Raw genomic sequence first — 25082 nt, forward strand, 5'->3', positions numbered from 1 at the left:
AGAAAGCATGCAGTGTTGAGAGACTGGATGTCAAAATTACATGTTCGTAGCACTTAGGCATTGGGAATCTAGGAACCAACCACTTCTAAAATGAGAGCTAAAGTAAATGGAGACTCTTCTGAGAGAAGCGATTAGAACTTGATTTTCTTGTGCTTGTTGGATTAAGGTAAGGATATTTATCATTTATATTTGCCCCTTGCTCTTTTTTTTTCACTTCACCTGGCTTCTGGTTAAAATAGAAAGATGTAGTTTGCATTAGTATGTCGTCTCGCAGAGTTAAACAAAAGAGTCACCAACATAAGTTTGCCAGGATCGGTAGTAGCATACCTAGATACTCCATTTTCTGCTTGGAAACTATGTCATCAACTCAAAGCAACTTTAAGGAAGAAATTCAAAAGTGTGTGTTTTCACTGCAGTATGCTGTTTAAAAGGAGCATAATGTTCCTTCTAAAAAAGTGATGAGAAAAAGTGTGGGTCAGGGGCTTTTTGTAAAATAAACAAGGTTCCTATTTACTTACTTGTATAAACAACCACTCACCAAGCTGTATGTCTCTGCAGGGGCACCCTTTCAGATAAAAACATGGACCTGATTGGCATCATCCGGTATCCATGGAAACATTTTAAGTACCTCTCTCTCAATATGTACTTCTCTTATTCAGGGTTTAAAAGCTGAGTACCGAATAAGTAAGTGTTTTTATTTAATAATTATACAGGAGGTACTTTGTGGAAGCTTGGTTCTTGGGGTTTGTATCTGTCATAATAAAGATCTTACATTTTCATCATATTTGATAAAATCACGTGTTTCATTTCAAGCCTCCTATCAGATTTCATTCTCAGATTAAAAACAAGATTCAAAAAGTCCTAATGAATGAAATTATGAAATTTTTGTTGGTCCGTTACTGTTCATATTACCATCAGACTTAGGCACTGCTCTAATTGCTTTAAACTACTCTGGTTTTCTATCTTTCTGAAAAAGACATAGGAAAAAAAGATCAAGAAATCAGACAGTTTTTTCTTTTGGCAACAGCCATACCCACCTATATTGCTGTTTAGTGGGTCACAGAAGTTAAGAGCCTAACCATCGTCTTGAAACCAAACCAAAAGACTGAAAATAAAGGAGGTGCTTTAGCACAGAAAGAAGTCAAATGCAAATAATGATTTATCTATTGAAATGCGCCTGGCCTCCTACATAGGTAAAATATTGAAGTGAAGAACTAACAGAAATAAGGGATTTTCTGTCTCCATATTTCCATGCAGAGAAAAAAGCATAGGGATGAACTGCATTTATTTTCAAAACTATCAGTCTGAAGAAGATCTTTCAAAGTTTGAAAGATCTTTCAAAGTCTGAAGAAGATATTTCAAAGTTGCCTTGGCTTGAACTCAAAACTCTTTCGGAATTCCACCTATTAACTGGTACTACGGATGCAGGCTTTTAATGTAGTTTGATTTACAAAGTATGAAAAGGAACGATTGCTATCCATTAGTTAACACTGTGTATGCATTTTTAAAAAAATCCTGTCTTAATTTTGTTGATGGAAAACAATTTTCTTCACCTGGGCCAAGTTGCAACACTAAAATGCCTTGCTAATTACAGCTGCTCTCAGAAAAACACATTTCTGTCTAGAAAGATCCAGTGGTTCTCACTGAAATCCAACTGGTTTAGAGTCTTGGTTTGCTAAGTTTGTACCTCTGCATATTATTTGCATTTACTGCTGTTACTGTTTTTGTTTGCCACCTTGTCTCGACAGCCCAGCCCCTGCTGAGTGCAGATGGCACAAACGATCTCTCCACTGATTAGGCTGGAACAGACTTTGTCGAAAGTGTGCAAAACTTTGCTGCCTAATGGAAGTTGTTACCTTTTTGCACGCTAGGTTCTCCGTATCAGGCTTTTTATTTATGTATGTGTATTTACAAGCGTGTAAATATTTTGTTTAAGAAGTATGACTGTGGTGTGGGCGGATTGAGCCTGCTTGACTCGCTGTGAGAGCTTCCGCGGGTAATCTGCCTGTGGGCTGGCCCGTTCGTCCTGCAGATTGCCACATGAGACCTAGGATTGTGATTGCTCTCAAGAACTTTTACTCTGAGCCAACTAAGCATATCAGAGAGGTGAAACTTTCAGCCTCCGGGGAAGGATGCAGTGCACATGACAATTTTATACATTTCCCTTTATCATGTGCCTGTCCTTGCTACAAGGTGAAGGTTGCTGGGGTACTAGCTGGGGAAGTAGAAAGAGAGACTAGTCCCAGCTTAGCCCTCTCTGCGTTCAGCCTGACGTGGACAAGAAAGCTCTGACCTTGCTCACCATCCTGAACAAATAAAATTTCAGTTTATGTGCTTGAGTGGCAGGATTGCTCAGGTGCCCTGCAAAATGCAGTGAAGGCTGGGCTTGACCCTGACGTGCTGAAATGGGGAAAACAAGATTTGCGCTGCTGCCCCTGTGCAATGGGCAAAAATCTGATTCTTCCTAGCCATGGATCTCAGGGAAAGAAGGGGATGAGGAAAATTGATAGCGGTATCACTTGCACACATAAATCTTCATCTAAGTAATATGTTCTCAGCTTCATGATTTTTAGCTTTTTAATCCAAGATGTCTTTTTTTCCTAGCATTTGTTAAAGAATCACTTCCAAAATGCTAGAAAGTCAGCCTGAGCATATTGCAGATAAAATCTGTCTCCCTTCTCCATCACGTAAAATAGAGATACAACATTTGGCCTATATTCAGTTTTTCAGGTGCTAAAAAGCTATGACAAAACTGCACAGATCGTATGATAATGGGCATATTATACAACTCTAGATCATCATATGCCCAACTTATTATTACTATTTTAGTTTCCTACAGACCACTTTCATAGCACCATCAACTTACATGGTACTTCACAAACGTAAAGACTCATCGCATGCTTTTTGAATTTATAGATCAAATACAAATAAGGAGGGAGGAAAACAGGAAAGCATTTAAGAATATGTCAAAGGTGCGGGCAGTGTTACTGTTAAAAAGAAAAGTGAGATGTGTTGTTCGAAGGCTTTTAAAGATCATCAGCAGGCTTAGACGAGGAATTCTCTGAGGAGCACCTCCTGCTATTTTTGAGCCATCAGAGTGAAAACAGCCCCTAAGTTCTGACCCTTCCATGCTTGAAACATACCCAGCTGAAAAGGACTGAAAAAAGAAACCTAACTGACTAAAAAGCAGCTGCATTTGAGGAACTTGTGCACAGCAAAGATGTCTCAAATTTGGGCTTGAAAAGGGATGGGAAAACTGAAAACACAGAATCTGCCTCCACTGGTGGGAGCAGGCAGTTGCCAGGAGGGAAATACACAGTTACAACAGTAATGCGATAGAGTGTGAAAACCCCATTCATAGATGTACACAAATGTGCGCATAACTTCTAAGTCGCACGTGGGCTTTCCTGTATCATTGCGCAGAGCCCAAGAGCAGAAAGAATGTAAACTTATATTTGGCAGGGGAGAGGGATAGCAATGTTATGGAAGTTTTCCTAATACAGAGGCGGAGCTGTGATTTTGTTCCTGAAGAGAAAGTAAATTGCAAGATATCCTGACGGTAGGGGTGCAGTAGAAAAAGGGTGAGTTTATCAGAAGCATCTGAACAGCTGAGGGAAGGGTATAGGGCAGGGTTAAGGGAGATAAGGTGAGATGTCTGTCCATTTACATGGCTGTTAGCACTGGTGGGGAGCCACATTTCAAAGAACTCTATTTAGGAAACAAGTCCAACAATAAAAGTTCAGAACTATGTTGGTCCATAAGTTAAGGAAGAGAATGGAGTAAACACAGATTGAGATAGGAAGTAGAGAGGGAGTTAGAAGGAAGAGGTGGTGTTTCAGTAGGAAGAATTCTGTTTGTGGTAGTGGATGTTTGTAGCCAGAGGGAGATATATGCTGCGTTGCAGAAACAGTCAGATTTGGCATAAAGGCAGCTGAAGACAGGGAAAAAGATAATGTCTCTGAGAGCAGAGAAAAGAGAAAACTTTGGAGTACGCTTCTCTACTTTTCCATTTTTTATGTCCTGAAATGAAAGCAACTTTTCAAAAAGGAAAAATAAAACCACTGAAGGGGAAGGCCGAACAGATGAATGAGAGAACCTGACATTGCAGTGAGTTACTGGTTGTGCGGAAACACTGTGCCTGGGAGAGCTGTACACACCTGTACAAGCACATCAAATGCCCCTGGCTCTATATTGTCTTTGCAAGATTTAAAAGAAACTGTGGGGAGAAGTTACTAATGTAGGCAGAGGAAGTAATTTCTCACACATGCGAGAGTACCGAGTAGCCAGTCTGCTTGTGTAACATAATCTGCAAAGCTATATACAGGCAGGAAGGGATGGGGTGACATGGTAGGGCCCAGAGCTGGCGTTGGCAGCTCAGCGCAGGCTGTAGTGCTGCCTCTGCCGCACCAGCTTCACACCCAAGTGTTAGATGGCGGGCTGGTTCAATAAAAAGGCCTGTTCCAGGAACTACAAATAATTAACCCACAACAAACCTCTTACTAGGTTTTGTCGGAGTGGAAAAAAGTGAGAAGTGGTGCTGGGATGCGTGTGAATAGACCTGTACCATTGCGCTGAAGGAGTGAATGCAGCCACCGTCTGTGGGAACTCAGGTACGTATATGCCATTAATTGAAATGTGCTCCAGGATTCTGTCAACAGAGGAAAGAGAGGAGAGCTTCCCCAGGAATGTTCGCTGGAGAACAGTTACAGTGATTATAAGTTACTTTAAAGTAATAAATTAATAGTGACCTTCTCTGCCAAAGTATGATTTATTACAGACTGATCTGCTGTTTTGTGTAACTGTTTTACATACTAATTGCCAGTATAGTTGCCCAAGAATTGAAATATAAATATGATGGGGAGTGATTCATAGACAGTATCTAAAAGCAAAACCAAAAACCTCAAAATGTTACAAGCTTTTAGAACTAAAACATTTTAGTGCAATTCAGCAATATGGTATATTGTCAAATTAATTATTTGAAAAGAAGTATTTATAATAAACATTGGAAAAGATCAGTGGAATAAAGGGTTTTGCTAAACATTCCCAGTTTCATGTAAAAATGATTCAACTCCCGTTCCTGCAAACCATTTTTCATGTTTTGCTATTGTCTCCCAAACTCCTGCAAGCTCCAGTTTTATAAGTGTGTTCTGTTAAATAGATAAGAGTCTTATTTTGCATTTGTCCTGGTGCCTGCAAAAGATGCTTACTAATAAAGAAGTAAATGGACCTCCTCCTTGTTTTAAGCCTTTTGTACTCTATGAATAGTTGATTTGAAAATTATTATTTTAGGTGGATCTGGTACCACAGCCACACACAAGGTTGCCTAACATTTCTCATTGAGATTTTTTGTTGTTTGTGAGTTGCCAAATTTCAGACACTAAGATTTAAAGTTACCCTTTTGGGGTATGCGCTTTATCCTGGGTTTTCTAGACTGATTCAGCAGTTAGTTGAACAGGAGGAGTGGTGTTCCAGATTACATATGTTAAAAAAACATGTAAAGTTGTTTCACTGGGAATCTCTTAAGACCTACAGATTTTGGAATAATGGAAGAAGCTCAGGGACAGTCTTAGGAATGTACCTGATGCCTGCCCAAATGGCATCTCTGCCAAAGAGAAATTCGCAGGGAAATACCGGGTTGTATATGCTTGTCTGAGGCTTTATTTGGGAATCTGGCACCAAAGGGTGGGGGGAAGTGATTAAAAGCTGTTGGCATGGCTATATGCATAGAGCCAACTTGGAGCTATATGGCAACTAATTCTGAAATTTGCAGTGTTTTAAGCACGGGACGTTATTTTATCACAGAATCTGGGGGCTCGCTAAGTGGCATGCTCAACTATGTATGTTTTGCAGTGTGTACAGACAGATGTGTCCGCTGTTGTCCACTCTTTATCGGCTCTGTCTCAATTTCTATCCCAAAAGGATGAATATGTAGGTTGTTCTTTCTCTCTTTACTCCCTTTGCCTGCTCCTTGGAATGATACAGGGAACTAACCTCACATTGACTTCCTCTCTTTGTCCCACCTTCCCGGCTCTTAGCGTGGCTGCAAGCATTGTCCAGCCTTCCAACTAGTAGACAGAAAAAAATATAGTAGTATTCACATATTCCGAAGAACAGAGTTTTGCAGTAGCCACTTGTATGTACAAAAACATAATTCTAATCTTCTGTTGTTTTTTTGGCATTAATGTACCATATTCATTGAGACTGAGACAAAACTGCTGCCTCTAAGAGCCACTGATTTGGACAATTATCCAAAATCAGATTATAATAAATGGCAGTCTTAGGAATTTTGATTAACCTCTAAATAAATGTTACTTTGGAAAAACCCTGTCAAATGCATTAATGATAAGTTGTGAAGTAGTAGTAATTGCAGGCATGGCATTATAGATAACATAGTTAATTCATACCACCCTCTCAAGCATGTATAGCCCATCAGCTGCCATAAAGCTGGAGTGATTATAATAGTATTTACAACAGTTTAAATACATCAGATAAGACATGTAAAATGGAAACATAGGGTGCTTACTACGATCATTTCACTTGGTCATTTGATGACTTGACTTTGAGCAAATATTGCTGGGCCATTAACGCTTCCAGCTTTCTGAGGAGGTAAGTATATATGAGCTGCTCTAATTGGATTTTAAGGGAATGTCGTATGGTCCAGGATGAAAACTGTAATTTGTCCAGACAGTCTGCATGGAGTGAAATAGTCAGTCGGGTCCAGGGATGACCTGGAGAGATGAGTAAGGAGCAGCCGGAGGTGGACCAGGGACAGGGCTGGAGATGAGGCTGCAGCATGGCTCCTTAGTCCATCCAGGGGACAGGGCAAAGATGGGTCTGGTGACAAAGCTACGACAAAGCAGGGGCCTATCCAGGAGGCAGCTGCCCACAGCAAACCTCTAGTGTCCATCCAGGGACTACTACACTCGAAACATAGCTCCGGCTAATTAAGGCCCTGGGCTGAGCTTAAATGGAGCTCCAGGGTCTGGGGGCATGGGTGTGGGGGAGGCCCCAGGGAAGCTTATCAGGACCATTGCAGCCTGTTAGGGCAATCAGAGCCTTGACAGCTTCTTCCTTTCTCTCTCCCTTATCACTGCTTGCAGTCACAGGGTTCACAAAATGCATCTGCCTCAGTCACCTTTCCTCCTGATGATCCTGAGAAACAATGTGTTTTGGATGAGTTCAGGTTGAGAATACAAATGGAAGTGGAAAACATGTCCTTGTCTTGTGGGCTTGTTCGTAGAAATACAGTACAGATTATACATGCAGCCTCTAGGGAAGAATGCCCTGGCATTGTTTTTTTGGGGGTCCTCAGTTCATCTTTTTTCAAACATGGCTGCAACCCTCACCAAGAAGTTAGGAGAAAATAAGATATATGTGTGGAAATAAGATATAGCTGCAACAGCTTCATTGAGCCAGAGGGAGTCTTTTTCAACTAGATGAAGATGATGGCAGAATGAAAAACTGGGAAGCATACAGAGGACAGCCAGCACCAGCCACTTCATATCTCCCAGCACAGGAGTCTAGGTGAAAGGATTATTTTTTGAGGGGAAATTTTTGGTCGTAGCAGTCATAGCATGGATAAAACAACAGCTGCATGACAAAAAGGAAGAAGAAAAACAGTGGATATGTGTGTTTCTAACTTCAGCAATGGTGGAAAGAGAGTGCTACCCCCCAGGACAGAGCATCAAAAAGTGACTTTTCACCTGGGAAACTTCTGTACCTGCAGCTGATCATCCCATATGTGGAAAGCCATCTAATTCCATTTTCATGGAAATCCAGGTGTTTCATGACCTGGATAAAACGTGTAGTCTGCTCCTTGTCTAGAGTCTTCTAGGTTACAGTGACGAGAGTCAGCCATGCCTGCAGTGCACCTTCTGCTCCTGGTTACAGGTTTTGCCCATCTTAGCCCTCGGCGTGCTAGGTGGCACAAATCACAATTTCTGTATCTCGGCCAGGCTGATCACTTGATACGACTCCTAGTATAGAGCAATGACGGGCAGAGGTGTGAGAGGAAAGCTATCAAGTACAAACTAGATCTGCTGAAGTATGGCTTGGACATACTCGCTTCTGTCACAAATGATTTGGGGAGGATAGAGTGACAGGTTTAACCCACTTGGTCCGGCAAATGCAAACCTAGAGCTACCAAAGACATGTAAGCATAGCTGCAAGATCTTCAGGGCTCCATTCTCTACCCCTGAGATCACAGGTTATGAAATAGGACATCCTTTTCAGGAAAGAGGTAACTTCAGCTTAGCTTCCTCCTGTAAATGTTCTGGGCAAAGGCTGTGGGCGTAGAGCTGCTTGAGAAAGGGAGTTGGAATGCGGTTGGGAAAACAAAGCTGAGACTAGAACCTCAGGCTACAGAATATGCTTTGTAAATTCTGGTTCTTGAGGAAGAATTTGCAGGTTAATGTAATTATTTTGCTGGGTTATTCTGCCAATTTAAGCCATTTTACTTACAGTATAAATCCATGAGATCAATTTATGAAATGGGCAAGAGCTATTCAAATGAAGTCTTGAAAATTCCACCATTCTGGTAAGGGTAAAATACCACTATTTAGCCTATAAGTATAGTCAAAACAATGTGAAATGAGCCCAAGTCCTGTATTTTCTCTAGGTTGCCTTGAATGAGGTTTTGCTCACTATGTATAAAAGCAGTTCGTAATTTCAAACAGGCTTTTTTTTTTTTTTAATTTAAAGTAACATGATGGATTTATTCAAGTAAAAGATACCTTCCTTCTGAACTCTCCCCCAATCCCCACTCCGCCCCTCTTCTCCTCCCCCCTCTCCCCCCCCCCTCCCCCCAAATAACAGAAAAGCCAAAATCTCCATAAGGAAGCAGAGCTGTTCCGTGAACATTAACGTGTACTTACCACTTTTGTCAATTATGTGATTTTGTTTTCCGGTACTAAAGCCAGCACGAAGGACTACTTTACAGTGAATAAAGTATTCAGTCTTAAATGCTAAGAAAAATTTTTTAAGCTGAAGTTTTTTCTTTTGAGAGTTGTCCAAGGTTTCATTCTATGACTTCTTCCTAAAGCTACGGCTACATAAATCAGGCCAGAAGCATACCTGTTTACACAGCTGTGCCAGGGGAATGGTGCAGGAACTTCACCTTGCCAAGGGAAGGATTGCACCCTGGCAAGGATCAGCTCCCTCTCTCATTCCGAACTTATTTCTCAAGGCTGATGAGTAACAATTTGTGTCCTAAGAGCAGAAAATGGTGCAATGCCCCTGACTGATCAACTGAGATTTTCATAGCTGACGGAGATGTAAACCCCAAGGAAAGGTGGGCTTTTTTCTTGTGTTTTGTTTATGTAAGGACAAGGAGACAGCCTCTCATCTCCTTGGGAATGCTTGAACGTAAGATTACTAATAGGAAACATTATACATAGTTCCATCTATATTTTCCCAGTCATTTTCCATGCACCAATCCTCAGCCAACACAACTGGCATCACTCCCACTGAACAGACACTAATTTACACCAGCTGAGGTCCTGGATCTCATGTTACTGTTATATTCATGTACTATAATCTGGGAAATGTCAATAAAGCACGCAAGTTTAGAAATGGATAAGATACATGAGCGCGACATCGCTATTTTACATAAGGACTTGAATCAGAACTGTTACTTCTGGCTGGCATACTATGATATGCTTACTTTATGACCCTATCTTATACCAGAGCTCACTTGACCTAAATTCTGCTGCAGTTTTCTGTTGCAAAAGATTGAGAATTCAGGCACTGCTGCAAGTAAATTAAAAAAAAAATGGCAGTCTTTACCAAAATGATACAATGAATTCAGCATCGTATGGCATTTAATCTTATATTGCATCCTATTGATTTTATGCCAGACTTAATTTTTCATTTTTAAGTGAGCTGCAGACTGCAATATTGGTACCGAGAGTTGTCAGCGCAATAAACAGAAGGTTTGGGGAGTAGGTATGGGGAAGATGAAATTTATCAAATTTGGCAAGAGCATGAAGATGGTCTGGGAAGTAGAGTTTAGGGTAACAAGCAGCTGTGAAATACTTAGCATCACTGACCATGTAAATAAGGGCTATCAAGTTCTCTGGTTTAATTAGCAATTAAAACCAAGGGGCAGTTCATGCCTTGTAGAGCCATTGTGTTGGGATGCCTGCAAACTTGGGCATGTATCTCTGCATGACTTTATTTTCAGTTAACATCTGGAATATTTTCTTTGCCGCTAAAGGCAAAAAAACCCCCTATTTTAGTTTAAAAAATGACAGCCTGCATCCTGCAGTGTGTGTCTGCAGCAGTGGGTGGATTCTCTGGCAAATTTAATTGCCACAGAATCACACAGGGCCCTGACTATTACCAAATGGTGTGTGACAAACAAACACAGAAACTTGTTTTACTAAGTATTCTCTTCATTTAGTGCTTAAATGCACTAGAAGTGGGCTTTTGAAAAGCATAGGTCATGAAACAACAATTGCTTTTCGAGTCTCTGGATTGCTTCATTGTATATTTAACTTGACAGAAGGCTAGCTACAGTTTCACGATTTAGAGCATTTATTTTTATGGTCAAAATGTTTGTACAGTAGCAAAACGGTTTAGCGTATCTCTGCAATGGAATAGTGCCTGATTCTGCAGCTGCTCTGTCTTTAGTTCAGGCTTCAATCAGACTGGGTGCTTCAGGAGCCTGGCAAACTGTAAAATCAGCAATGCTTTCCCCGTGGTGCCAGTATTCTGCACCCACAACGAGGAAACCTTGGGAAGTTCATTTCCGTATGATTTTCTGGTATTTCAGGTAGCCCTGAGGGGAGAAAGAGATGTACTCCATGTTTTCTCTTGAATAAAAGAGCATGCAGATGTGAAGGTAGGATTCAAAAGCCTCCTGAAGCAATGAAAAGACAAAGCTATTAATGTGCTGGTGGTACTCTTTGTGTTACACCGAAGTGCATCAGTGAACTTAGGACGTTAGCTGGTAATACGAACATTTCAAGTTCATGAATGGTAGACTTGGGGCAGTCAGTAATAGACCTTATCACAATCTTTGGTAGCCTTCTTTACCCTAATGGTTATGAGGGGCTCAGGTATTTTTCATATGCACTCAGAACATCTTTCTGAGACTAGTAAGTAGCACATAATAAATCAAAAGGAAAAATAAGGTCTCCTCCTGCTTCCTTTAGTGCACTTTTACTGACGTGCTAGGAGAGTATGGGAAGAACAGGAAGAACAGGGTGAAGGACGAAAGAAAGGTTATTTGTAGATGCCTTATTGGAAAGCATCTCATTTTCTCCCTATAGCACAAGATTCCATGTCCTAGAGAGAGAGACTCAAACTCCTCTCAAGACCTTTTGATAAGGAACCAAGAGCCTGAGGAACAGTGGACATGTTAAACAGAGAAGGACATGTCTGTGGTGGCCTTTGCCTCTGCTAGCTTCTCTGAAGTGAGCACAGGTCTTTTGGTATCCCTGGGTATTATTTCTCTTTTCAGTGTCAAGAGGACAAACCAGATAAAATAGCAGCCAACAGTCAGTTAGCTCACCAGGGCTGTCTACGGACACTGCACCGCAGGTCCCAGTGGTGGAGAATGAGTCCTTGTGCAGTCCACGAGAAGGCGGTGAACTCTTGGTTCCGTTGGTCTGGATACCAGGTACCAGCTTGGCCCTAGGTAAATTTTCCCTTGTTGTAAACTCACTATTTGTTCAGGCTGTGCATGCATACAAAAAACAAGCGTCTTGATTTTTTTTTCAACTAACACTGGGTGTTTTTCCATCCTCTAAGAGCTCCATAAGATTGGCATTATCCTGTAGTAGTGTCACAGCCTGCAGTCATTTAATGCTGCTTCTTGTGGGGCCAGGATTCCACGCCCAAGTGCATTTAGTAGGTCAGTACAGTAATTTTAAATGTCTTTCTTTCAGTCTTTTGCCATCTTCAATTATACCTTTCCACCCTACTATTTGTGTAATTTTCTTCTGTCTGAAGTCTCTGTACTGTTGTTCTCTATTGCACAGCATGACAAATTACCCATCAAGCCATATCTTTTCAGCCCAGAAATGCGCAGTAACACAGAGTCATGGCATTATCACATGTTGTGCACTTTATTTCCTCACAGTTCATTCAAGTGTGTCACTTTATTTTCCTGCTTCCTTTTGTCATCATGAAGATTAACTGTTGTATTCTTCCTAAACTTGAAGAACAATTAGAAATGCATTACATTGTAAACTCAGCGCAACACCTATACAATTCTGTATAACTTAATGCTTCCCCTGCATGGCAAAACCATGTCCATGATTCTGAGTCTTTGCAGAAAGCCAGGGCTTTCATCCTTATTATACAGCTGAGTAACCTTGGCTGTGGGCAAGAGAATTATTTGTAGCCTCTGGCCACCAACCAAATTAACTGTGAGACACCATTCACTTTGACAGTGTGCACTAGATTCTCTTGGGAGTTATGAAACTCTCTGGGCCTAATGTGTACTGTGCCCACAATCCCTCCTCTCCCCCCCGCCCCGCTCTTTAATTCAAGATAAATACCAGTAATTGTACAGCTTGTGCCGAGATATCTCCCAGGCATTGCAAGTATGTGTTAGAAAAATCAATTGGAACAGCTCAGAGCATCGAGAGGGCTACAGCTGATACATACATAAAATGCATCCTTAGAAGTTGTGATTAAGATGATACAGAGAAAGTTTGTTGTTAAGGGCATCGTTTAGAGCACCAGTCTCTCATTAGCATTCCACAGGGACGGTGCAGGAGTTCAGGGGCCAGTAGCTCCTGCAGCATTAATGCACAGTCCGAAGAGAACGCAGGAGTAAATGCAAAGCTGTCCTCATAACCTCTCTGAGATGTGAGATGGGATCTGTTCGGGCAAACATGCACAGTTCTTCTTTACAAGCTATTTTATAGATCAATAGGAAGAATGGTTGATTGAGAGGGATAAAAAACACTTCTGTAAGGCAAGCTAGAGGAACTGGGACTTCAGCGCTGAGCCTGTGGGATGAAGTTTGGTTGGAGATAACTTCATATACTTTCAGATTGTTATTAACAAAATGCTGGCTGCTTAATACTGTTAGATTTTAAGATGTTTTAAAAAACCTGGGAAAGTATGAGAGCAGAATATAATAAACTGAAAGTGTTGTGGTGACAAGGATGCCAAGAGCCACTTGCCGATTTGTGTTGGTGGTCCAGTAACCTGAAGAGTGGCCAAGAGATGCCACCGAGCATTGCCTATAGCTGGTATAGGCACAGGTTAGGCAGCAGTCCTGAGTCTAAATTAATCTAATGCTAAATAAGGTTTCTGTCCCACCCGCTGCAGCATTTTATCATATACTTTATAGTATTTACCTATTCCATGCCTATTCTGAGCTTTCAAATAATCTCAGGTATCAATTAGCACCACACATAATTTAATTATGATTCTTTTTTCAAGCATATCTTTAAAGGTTTAATGGCAAGATTAGTATAGAAAGAAAAATGCATGAAGAATTTAGAAAGAGCCATACTTTTACTTGAAAGACAAAATCTTTTTACTTCAGCTTTTGCAACTTTTTGTGAAAATTCTCAAAATTGGTTTAAATAGGCCTGGAAGCTTTGGCTGTTGCAGTTCATTTATCTCGTAATGTCTTCTAATCCATTTACTTTAGAGTGTCAGGTAGGAGCTGGTAGTAGAAAATCCAGCTCCAGTACATTTCTCCATATATCCCCCTTACAGAAATTTGTTACTGCAGCTGATAAACAGAATTATACAAGCTTTGTCACACAAATCACATTATAAAAGGTTCCAAAAAACTTGACAATGTTGACAGTTGTTTTCAGCAAATGGCTGCTTTACTGTAGCACTGTCAATGTTGATGTCCTTGTGCACATGTAAAAGAGCAATGTGATTAAGGCAAGCTTGTCCATGCTAGATATGAGCCAAGTTTTCAATCTCCTCATGGCACTGAAAGATTGCTCAGCTGTTGCAGATAAGGCAAGAATAGCTAGCAGATTTCTGCCATTAAAAAAAAATTAAAATCCCTCTCTTTGGGCATGCGTCTATAGGAATTTGTAACATCTGCTACTGACCTTAAGTTCTAGATAAGAACAGCTCATATTTGTAACTCAAATTGATATTACTTGGTTTAGATGATGTACTTCCAAGGAGATTACTGAAGTATCTTTGTAGGAAGAGATTTGTCTAGACAGCAGTCTAAAGCATGATATACTTTTGTAAAGTGGTGCAGTAGTGAATTATCACCATTCCTCTAGTACCACTTACCGCTGCAATTTATGTCCACCTTATGCTGAATTTAATTTGGACAAATAATCTATATTGTCTTTTGTTCTGAAAATATTTCATATTTATATATGAAAATCAATGCATGTGTTCTACCTAGAACATTGGTCATCTTTTCCGTGTTTTTTTTCCTCACTATCAAGTAGATGAAAGAAGTGGAAAACTCAGTCCTTTAGCCAAAACTTTGTCAAGGGAAACGGGCCTGAGTTAACACAGTCATATCTTCCATCCTATTGACCCTGAATTCTTTATGTAAGATGTCAAAGCCATGGGACTCAGCAGATTTGTTGTCATGTCTGGGTGTGGAAATAGTGGGAAGAAGCCAATTTCAACAACATAATCTTATAACAAACCCACGGGGATTTTCTCATATGAATTAACGTAGACTTTGTTAGTCTAAACATACTCAGATTTCCACTTTGTATCTACTCAAAACTCTTTTGAAAAGCCTGGGTTTCTGACAAGAGCCTGAGGGAGAGGAGGGTGCGGATTTTGGGTTGGCTCCCGAACTGTGTGTTTCCCCAAACATGCAGAGCGACGCTCTGCACATCTTGGGATATCATAGATGGGTCTTTGCCTCCATGGGATGATGCGGGAAAATCTGTGAACTGAAGCTGTCTATTAATAGTTTTTCTGACAAACTGGTACAGTGACAGAGTGTGGTACAAAAGGGCAGCATTCAGTAGTCTTTAATTATGAAACCATCCTTTCTCTTCTTGCAATCCAGTGACGTGTTCCGAACCAAATTCTGGTTCTCCAACCAAATTCTGAAACTAATGTCTCAGACGAAAGTCTTCTTCATTAAACAAGCCCAATTCATGCCCAGAAAACGGTCCACTCTCTGCACTGAGTGAGGCAGGAGTCAGATAAAAAAGGAGGTTTATGATAAGGTATTGAAAGAGCAATGGTGTAATAACCAAGGGGAGAAAGAGATAATTTAAAGATGAGCTCCTCATCTTAATTCTGGTATTTCCCTGTATTTTAAGACTTGATGCCATAATGTAAACATCTTCATAAAAAAGGATCTTATTATGGGAAATCATGGGCAGCCATAGCTATGGGCAGCACCACCTGTGCCTCCTATAATTACCAGGTTTAAAATAAAAGTTATACCAAGTGCAACACACAGGGCTTTGCTCTTAACATAAACCAATATTAGTTTTGCATTTTGCGTCATTAGGGTAAAATTAGGTGCTGCAATAAAAGCTACATTGGAGGGAGACATGTTCATTTTTATGTCACCTTGTGAAATTCAAGATGACAACGCACTTCTTCCCTCCCGCAGTCTCAGATAAAGATTCGTACCCCAATACTCTGGACTCGGAGAGCAGCAGTTTGACTCATATTTCATTCTCAGGCTCTCCGGTTGAAAACCTAAATCTCATAAATGAAGGGCTGTAATTACCAGCTAGTAAATCTTTCTATCAGTGGTTATTCTTTAAGGTCTATTAGAGTGAAGAACATTTCAATCTGGACGTATCACGAAGGAAAATCTTTCATGCAGAATTGATGAAACGGGAGTGCTTCTCCCTGTTCCTGCCTGCTCTCTGCTTTTGTGTGTTCCTCCGCTACAGCTGCACGCATTAGCAGGCTGACTCCACTTTGAAAACCTTAAGCCGCATTCTTCGGAACAGTTGCTTGGTGTTGGTCGGATTTCTCTGCAGCCCTTTTTTCCATTTGGAGCCACCGAGGCTGACACATAGTTTCCAAGAACTTCAGCATGTCTTCTGTCTCCTGAGTCGTCTCCTGAATCCCAAATATTTCTCAAGTGGCTAGCAAAAGAATATCCGGATAATCTTCAGCCTGGTGATACGAGCTTCGAGAGGAAAGCCAGATGGCTTTGAAAATGAATTGTAAAGCAATTATTTCGTTTTATGTTAGCTTGCTGCGTTTAATACATGTGTACTTTCATTGTTACAGTTAGAGCATTCATGAGATCTGAAGAGACTATGAAATCCCACTAATTCTAGCACTAATAACAGCTTTTATTGGCCAGACTGTAAATGATATTGCACGATGATTCATTTGAAAAAGCAATAATGCAGCTTGAAAAAATAAAAGATGAGCAATAAACCAAAACAAAAGAGCTTTTTGCCTTTCCCAAAACAACACTTTTCATTCCTGACCTAGGTTTACTTTCCCCCTTCTTTAAGCATCCGTTACATTATATACTAAAAATAAATGTGTTTAAGGTTCAAACTTTAAGTCCAAAATTACTGCCTTTCAGATCATTTATTATCCTTTCAGGCATCTAAAAAAATAGGTCAAAGCAACACTGCATAATTTGTAAAGGTAACAAAATGTTTTTTGTGGAACAAAAATGTAAGTAGATGTAATTACAATAACCTTTAAATGCATTGTTTCCCTGTGATTGTCAATTAAACATTTTAAAGAAATGAAGTTTTACACAAGCATTTTTTTTTTTTCTTGCCTTCTTCTCTCAGCGGGGAGAAGGGAAAAAAATAGCTTCAAGTGACATGACATGAAGTCCACCGGGGTCACTGTCCCCCTCCCAGCAATACAAGTGAGCTTTGGCTCACAACCTCATTTTATTCTTACTCAAAACATCGAGCCTAGATACCACCAGGAGGATGAGGACTGAAGATTGACACACAGCAACTGTAGATACAAGCGTACATTATGATAAATAAGGCCCTGATCCTGTAAGCAACTTTGTCCAGACACAACTCCCCTCCAGATCTCTGCTCTACCACAGTCAGCCTGCATTTCTTTTCTCTTAGATTTCAGTATTATCATGGGCTTTAACTTTCTCAATACTCAAGGCCAAGCGGCTAGCAGACATAACATTGATAGCACTGGGTAATGGAGAAACAGTGTACAAAGAAAAAAAGGAAATATTTATTTTCTGGCCATACCTGAAAATAGTGAAAGACAAAACATCCAAGCATTTCTATCCACAACTGATCACTGAAAAAGACTAATTTCCCTTTATTTTTCTGCTTTCTGTACACAGGATAAGCCAGGTTTCCCAAGCGTCAGGACAAATCTCTTCACACGTTTTGGATGAACCCATGCCCTGCAATACAGAGTGAAGGAAAGAAGTCCCTAGAGATGTCTGCACAAGGATTGCTTAGATATTCCATGTCTACAGTTCATTTCCACTGGCAGAAGCCACAGCGACAGTGGGAAAAGAGCTGGGCCATTGCTGGAATTTTGAGCCCAGTGGGTGGGATTCTTCTGACCAGACAAAGTTTTGATTCTAAACTTGTCATTTAAGTTCCTTTTGTAGTTGTTGGAGATGGCCATCTTGTTGCAATTCCTGTTTAGAACTGATGAACCCTATCCTACCGCTGCCCATCAGTCCTATGACTGTCCAGCAAGTCTAGATAGCTTGCTTCATGCCTTGAAGCAACATACTACCAGGCAGGAATCAAGACAAGAAGGATCCAGGCACCAGCCGGGATTACTTCTTGCTGTTCTCAATTCATAGAATCATAGAATGGTTTGGGTTGGAAGGGACCTTTGAAGGTCATCTAGTCCAACCCCCCCTGCCACGGGCAGGGACATCTTTCATGAGACTGGGTTGCTCGAAGCCCCATCCAACATGGCCTTGAACACCTCCAGGGATGGGGCATCCAGTAAGGGAGCACCTTGGGTCATTCTCCCTTCTCAGCCTTCAGGAGCTGCTGAAGTTTAGGAGTGATGTGCCACTGCTGAGTGTGTCTACCTGGGCGTGCCATGTAGATGTTCTCTATGACCCCCCTTTCCTATGCTCGAGTGCTTGAGGACTTCTGTAATTAAGCCTTTTGTGCATTTCCACACTTTTCACTTTTCCGTCAGTACCCCTCTTACTTTAAGGCTCAATCGTAAGTATTGAAAATGCATGACACATTTTGAACTACATTTTAGGATTTTCTTCACACAGACTGTGCGATGCATGCACAGCAAATAATTGAAATTAGTCAACTGATTTTGTGGCCCTTCTTCCCACCCTGCACAAAAACACATACAGACACACAACTAATGCAGGGTTAAATTTAGGTTACAACCTACATTTCTACAGCATGACTGTCTTACCAATTACAAATGTGTAGGACAACCAACCTCTGATCTTTTTTCGGATACAGACTGTTCATCAGATACACTAAGTGATTTAATCAAGATGTGTTTGTAAACCTATTTCCAGAAAATATGGTTTCCACTCAGTGGTATCCACCCGAGAAAAATGAGGCCAGAATAAGCACTTCCTGTGGATCAGAACACCCTATGCATATATATTTGGACAATATAGACTTAATAATGATTTTTTTAAAAAAATGTTGGGGAAAGGTGGTATTTTTTGGACTTAGCATCTGTTACTTGGATAGTCCAATGTGGAAAAAAGAAGGATCTGAGGATGTTCTTTTGCATACTGAAGAAAACTTTTTGCACATATTCATGGAATATTTAAAACACTGATAAAGTAGATTCAGGTTGAGTGTCAAAAATCAATGAATTATGTGACCACTAAATCAATGTCTTGCAGACACGTCATATATTGGTTTACTGATGTATGGATTTCAAGAGCCCTGGACTCCTCATCTTTCCCAAAGTGATCAGGGAAAATGCAGCGGGCTCTGAAGATGAAGGGGCAGATTATTTGGTAGGGTGTAAGGAAATGCTTTTTGCAGAACAATAGCGTGAGTTTGTGTTTATGTGCTGGTAATGAAAATATCAAGGTAATTGCTAAACAATTCCTTTGTATTTTTAAGAGAAAGCTGGATGTCAGGCTCATTTTCCAAAATTCTGTAGGAGCTTGAAAGTATGAACTTTTAGGCAAAGTTCGAAGATTGTCTTTCTCTTGCTTGATTCATTTAAATCTCAAAATAACACAGTTGTTATCCATATCTGAAAATTATTTACTATGGAAGGCAGTGTCTCAGTCCTTGAAGAATATATCTGACCTCCACTTGAAGAACTGTGGCTGTGATCAAGCAAAAATACATGAATTAGAAACCAAATATTAAAAAATTGCAGAGAAAACATGTGTTTTGTGTGCGCATGCATTTGTGTGTGGTATATTTGTTTTATCTGTCTTTATTTAGATAGTTGCATAATTAATTGTCTCTCTGGTGCTTCAGAAATCTGATTGTACTTGAAATGGGAGTTTATTCACAAGAACGTCTTTGGAACATTTCTTCCTCAAGTGTCTTTATTTTCATGTGCTGCTCTCCAGATTTATAAAGCGGTTCCAGACCTATTACACAGCCTAGTACAATGGGTAGGCTTTGCTGGTGCCAGGTCCTCTAAATATCTTGACGGTACTCAGAAAAAGACGATAGCCCTTGGCTGCGACGGGAGAGAATGCCGGAGCTGAGACTGGTTGTGCTTTGGTCTACAGCACATCTCCTGGGAGGTGATAAAAACCACATCTGTGCTTCAAGGTGCGAGGAAAGGTCTGTGTCTGTGGGGCACGGGGTGCTTCCAGCCCCACGGCGATGCTCAGAGGAGGGTTTTGGGGGCAGTGCAGGTGCTGCCGAATTATGCCCCATGACGCTGGTGTCCATCAGAGCTGTGGCAACCCCAGGCTCTGTACCAGGACATCCAAGTTTAAGGATGTGGGGGGTTGGCATATGACTTTTGGGGCAAGAAGTGCGGATGTACCCCAGTTTTGCTGGCTGATGTGGAGGGAGGAGAGGTGGCTGCTCTACTCCCTCCTGGCTGACCCTCTTTGGTACAGCTGGTCCCCGAGCAGTGACAACAGGGATGCTGCCACTGCCCCTCTGACCGGGGGCTGGCAGTGGCAAAAAGGGCTGCTGTGTGCCTCACACGCCCCGCCACCACCCCATCGCCTCGGGCTGTTTTTCAGCCAATCTATCCACTTATGCCCTGCTGTATCAGCTTTGTTAGGAAAAAACGCTCCAGCCCCAGGAATGGTACTAATAATGATGGTGTGGAGGATAATTTCAATGACACCGTCTTGGCTGACGTGCATGGTTTCAGGGAAATACACCCAAGCCAGAATTCAGGCCGTTTTAGGACCAGAGACAAGTCATTTAGCTGACTTCCAGCTGATGGAAGATTAAGGAAAATGCAGATACTGCGTCTCCTGACCTTCGTTGAGTCTCTTGGCTCATCGCTACATCAGACACTGGCCCCTCTGTGGGCAGCAGAGCTGGCGGGGGTCAGCGTCATGGGGCACGTGCTTTGCCTTTCGTGCAAAGTTATTTAGTACTTCCCTGATCTATGTAAATCGCTCTTTAGCAGCAAACAGCAAAGTGCCCCACAGATGCCTGAAGTCACAGCAACAACGCAGAGTGTTTTTATGAGTTAACAGATGAGTGGGTAAGGAGTACTGGAAGGGTTATGGTGGAAGAGTAAACTTTAATCGTCTGCCTGAGACTGCAGAAAGGGGTATTATATATATTTTTAACTCCTTTTTTCACACACATCCCCAAGTGTGGCAAACTGCAACAGACATTTTCTGAGGCTTCAAGCCCTATCTGCCCTTTCACACTGTTGCATTCGTTTTGCAGCTGGGTTTGAGAGCGTGCACTGGTGATGTGCTTTGTCCTGAACGCTGCTGTTACTTACGTTCCATCATCATTAGCCCGGCGCGGAGCTTGACGTGGAGTGATGGGTCCCAGTGCACCCCGTTTTGGTAAGGAAACTTAGCATTATCTGCCTTCAAAGACTTGCCTTACAAAGAACAGAAATACTACTAATTGAAATGGAAATGATTTTTTATTTCAATTGTCTGAAAGGTTTGATAATGACTTTTTTCTCTGTTAAAAATGGCATGCTACAAATTTGTCTTTGTTGGCAATTCAAGACCTTGTGCCCTCACTTAAGATTTCAAATCTTCAGGCGACTTTGACAAAACTATGGAGAATCAGACTTAACACTGCTGATTTGGGTAAGATAAAGAATTACACGTCACACTGAATCTACTTTCCACTCACTAATTTTTTAGCACAGGTAAAAAACCTTTCAGAACATCTCCATTTACAATATATCTGTTTTTTCTTCCCTTGTGAATCACCATTAAGAAGATGTAATGCACGCACTGTCTTGGTGCCTGATGTAAAAGTCACTAAAGCCAATGGAAGTGTATCTGTGCATTTCACAGACTGTGGTTTGAGAGAATCCTGTGCAAAAACCGTATTTTATGGCTCTGCAACACAAATATCCTTTAGTTCTAATGGAAGCTTTGCTGGCCCAAAGTAAGGTGTTTTTATTAATCTGTAGTCTGCATTTTGTTAATGAGAATGCAATTTAGCCTGTCTGTTAAATCTAAAAGGTATATCTTTACTGTGGTATGTAGCACTCAAGAGGGAAAACAGGATTCTGTAGCAGCAGCGAAACCTGCATTTTTTACATGGCAATGCTATTTATTTTCATTTAAGATAATCATCTGCTTGATAGAAAACTGGGGTGGCATCAGCCATTTGAAAGTACTTTGTTAAAGCCTTTTTTCTGAAAGGATCAGGCAGAGTTTGGAAAGCCAAGAAGTAAACCCTGATGGCCCCGTTCTTCAAACACACGTGTCAGCAGAAGTAGTTCCAGCGGATCAGGAGCACTGCTTCCTTCAGTTACGCTGCTGAAGACGACAGGCATTTTCAGGACTGGCCCTTGGCATTTGGTTTGTTCTTGCAATCCCGAGTACGAAAAAAATTTTAATGCCTTTTTGATTTTATTATGGAAATGAGATTGGACAGTCTTCATCTGGCACTAAAAGAGTGGCAAGATTCCTTGTTTCTCCTGATCTCTGCTCGTGTAAGTATAGAAATTTGAAATCAAGCCATACACACTATTGCCAGTTGTTTTAAGGCCACCACATTTACACCTTCAAATGAAAACCTTTAAAAGAGTCATTATAATTATAGACAGCAGCCTTGTTATTTAATTACATCCCAGCGTAGCCCCTGCAACTCAAAAAGTTTACAGGCAGTCTAAGAACTGAGAACTTAAATGTATTTTAAAATGTGTACACTGTGGTGCTTCTGAATAATTCTTTGCTACTAGTCAGTGCCAGCTCAGAATTTCACACCCTTGAACAGATTGACTGGTTTGGCTTGTGTAATAGGTACCCTGCTATCCTGGACTACGTGGTGGGTGGGTGGAGATGGGTGCTTTTGGAAATGCCAATTGATAGCTAACCATAACAAGTTGGAGTTATGTGTGAGTTGGGAAGGTAGGAACATCTATCTGAAGCAAAAGGGATCTACTGAGACGCCTGGGGAGGAACCATGAAACTAGAAAGGACGCTTTGCAAATCAGCCAAGGCCTGGTTTTGAGGCCATTGACAAGGTTTCTGGTGGGTTTTTTGGGGACCAGCCGCAGGGAAACCGGCCCTGCAGTGTCGGGGGCCGCTTATCGTAAGGCAGTCACTCTCCATGACAGTATTGAATTGCCTGACATCCTTTTGCTTTCCAAACAGGAAAGGTAGGTACATGGAATGTCTAGAAAAGGGGTATTTTAATTCAAAGACTCCATATAACACCCCCCTCAAAATATTCATTCATAGAATCATAGAATCGTTAGGGTTGGAAGGGACCTTAAAGATCATCTAGTTCCAACCCCCTGCCATGGGCAGGGAGATTCCCATAGTGTAAGCTATCGAGAGAAAGACTACCGTCTTTGAATTGGTTATGCCTACCATAACTCATTGAATAAAACTCCGTGGATTTTTGTCTTTCCATCTGGAGAGGAAACACAGGCTGGTGTCTTGCGTTATTTAAGGGCCAACTTATTTGAGGTTCAGGTTTGTTGTTTGTTTTTTTTTTGTTTTTTTTTTCTTTCCAAAAAAGATGTCAAAACTGAATTGCATTAATTTTTAATTAATTCTTACATTGGAAACGCTGTTAGTGGTGCTCTCTGTTGTGAGCAACATCTTTGCCTGGGAGTCACTGTGATATTTAAGGACTTAAAGGCAAGCTTGCCTGTTCGCTTAACGAGCTGACTGCTGTCAAAGTCACCTTAGCCCAACAGGTCTGGCCAGAAACGTCTGCAATCCTCCCAGGTCTTGGGAAGACAGGCTGCCTGAGACCCTATCGGGTGCTGCTGGCAGCACGGGGCACATTCCGGGGTTTACAGGCCCTCCACGATATTTCAGGCAGCTCTTGTTTCTGCGGCTATGACCTGTTGCTGAGAGTCAAGCCGCTATGTAAACACAAAGGACTTCAAACTCGCAGTGTGCTGCTTTCCAGAGCAAGTGGTCATTTGTTCCAGTTTCCCATGACCACATTACTGCTTGGGTTTGCTGTTCAGAAAAGAAAAAAATACATCAATTTGCAGCATTAATGCTAGGCAGGGAAGAGGGGTTGGAAATACGGGCTGCATTAGTACGTATTATTAAATGTGCCAAGAGGATAATGTTACCTTATCCCCGGTTTCAGCACTTTAAAATGCTCTCCTTATTAAAATAAAAAATGTTCAAACATTCAGGCTTGTGTAGCCAAAGTCCAACTTAGGAAATACATTATTTAGCTATTAGCAAGACGATCTGACTTTTAAACTCCATCCATGATACCAATTTCTCCGCTGATGCCATTCAAAATCATTTATTTTTCATTGCATTTATAACTCTGGCCAGAAAGAGAAAGGAAAAGCAGTATCAGAGAATAATTTACATTACACCGGATTTTACTGCAGCTTGGCATCGTGAATGAATCTTTGGAATACTTGAAAAGTATATGAGGAAAAAGTCAGTTTCTAATTTGCTGAAGAAAATATTCTGACACGGTGATAAGTGAGGTAACCAAAAAATCGTGGCTTAAGAAACATTCTGAACGATTGCTGTTTCAGCTGTCCCAATCCACAAGCTGGTATTAAAACGGACTGGTAGTAAAAAACACTCACAGCCTTTTTCTACCTGAGAATATTAACTCTCACTCGGTGGCTGTTAGACAGAATTAATGTGGACGTTTCCAGTCATATGCATTAGCACAGCTTTTGTTTGCAGAATCAGAGATTTGCATTTAGTAGTGTGCAGCAATAAAATAGGGACTGATTTGACATCTTTAATACGCATGTAAATACAAGGCAACTACTCTAAAGTTACTGGGGTTTCTTCAGATTTATATCACCGTTGCTAAAAATAGAATCCGATGGTCTATTTTTAGATAACCCAGACCTGTTATACGTTGAAACCTTGTAGCTGTGTTACCTGCTCTGGTGTCTTCATGGCAAAGCTCCAGCACCTTTGAAAATACACGATTTATTTTAATACAGTTTGGAAAACCTTCTTTACATGCAAATATGCCACAGCCTTCAGGAGTCTTGTGTCTACTGCTGTATCTAATTGCTGATGGATGAAGGTCCTTTCTCTCTGCGGAACCTTTGTTTGTGCCACAGGAATTACTTTTTTCAAACACTTGAAGAGTACCTAAATATTTAATATGGCTCATTTTTTCAGCCGATGGGAGATGTGTTGATTTTGCTGATTCTCTTTTGTCCCAGCTGCCTCAAAAGACAGCAAAAGCATTCCTCGCCCAGAACGAGGAAAACCAGAAGTGCTAGCAACAAAGCCCATGGAAATATTTTTCCCTTTCAATAGTCTGCCTCGCACAGCAAGAAGAAAGCAGCGAGTGATGCTAGGGGAAGGGAACACCCCTATTCATGGGGGATCCCACCAGCGTGAATCTGTCCGAGCGTACCCAGACAGAGCCAGTGGTCAGGGCAGCCAAACTTCCCAGGCCTAGCAATTAAGTATAAAAAGCCTGTCTTCATCCAAAGAGACTGTCTATATTTTGGAAATTTCCACCACACTTCCTTCTGAAGTCCTACTTTTCTTAAAGCGCACAGCAGCACCATCAGCAATAGTTATGCTGGGATAGCAGCCGCTGTAAAGTCATCCATGCTGAAGAACTAGGGCAATCTATTAAGTCAACATGAGT

General features: G+C 41.2%; 1 long non-coding RNA gene across 2 annotated transcripts; it reads left to right on the plus strand.

Annotated features, from left to right (window-relative positions):
• The first annotated feature begins 11 nt into the window (after window positions 1-11).
• LOC141736496 (uncharacterized) lies at window positions 12-19382 on the plus strand. Of its 2 annotated transcripts, XR_012584977.1 has the most exons (4): window positions 12-166; window positions 4504-4610; window positions 11462-11638; window positions 17219-19374. It is a non-coding gene; the product is annotated as an uncharacterized LOC141736496 (long non-coding RNA). The 2 variants fall into 2 exon arrangements; XR_012584976.1 differs by lacking the exon at window positions 12-166 and having other exon boundaries at window positions 4327-4610; window positions 17219-19382.
• Window positions 19383-25082: the final 5700 nt, after the last annotated feature.

Source organism: Larus michahellis, chromosome Z, assembly GCF_964199755.1.
Source record: "Larus michahellis chromosome Z, bLarMic1.1, whole genome shotgun sequence".
NCBI classification, from domain to species: Eukaryota; Metazoa; Chordata; class Aves; order Charadriiformes; family Laridae; genus Larus; species Larus michahellis.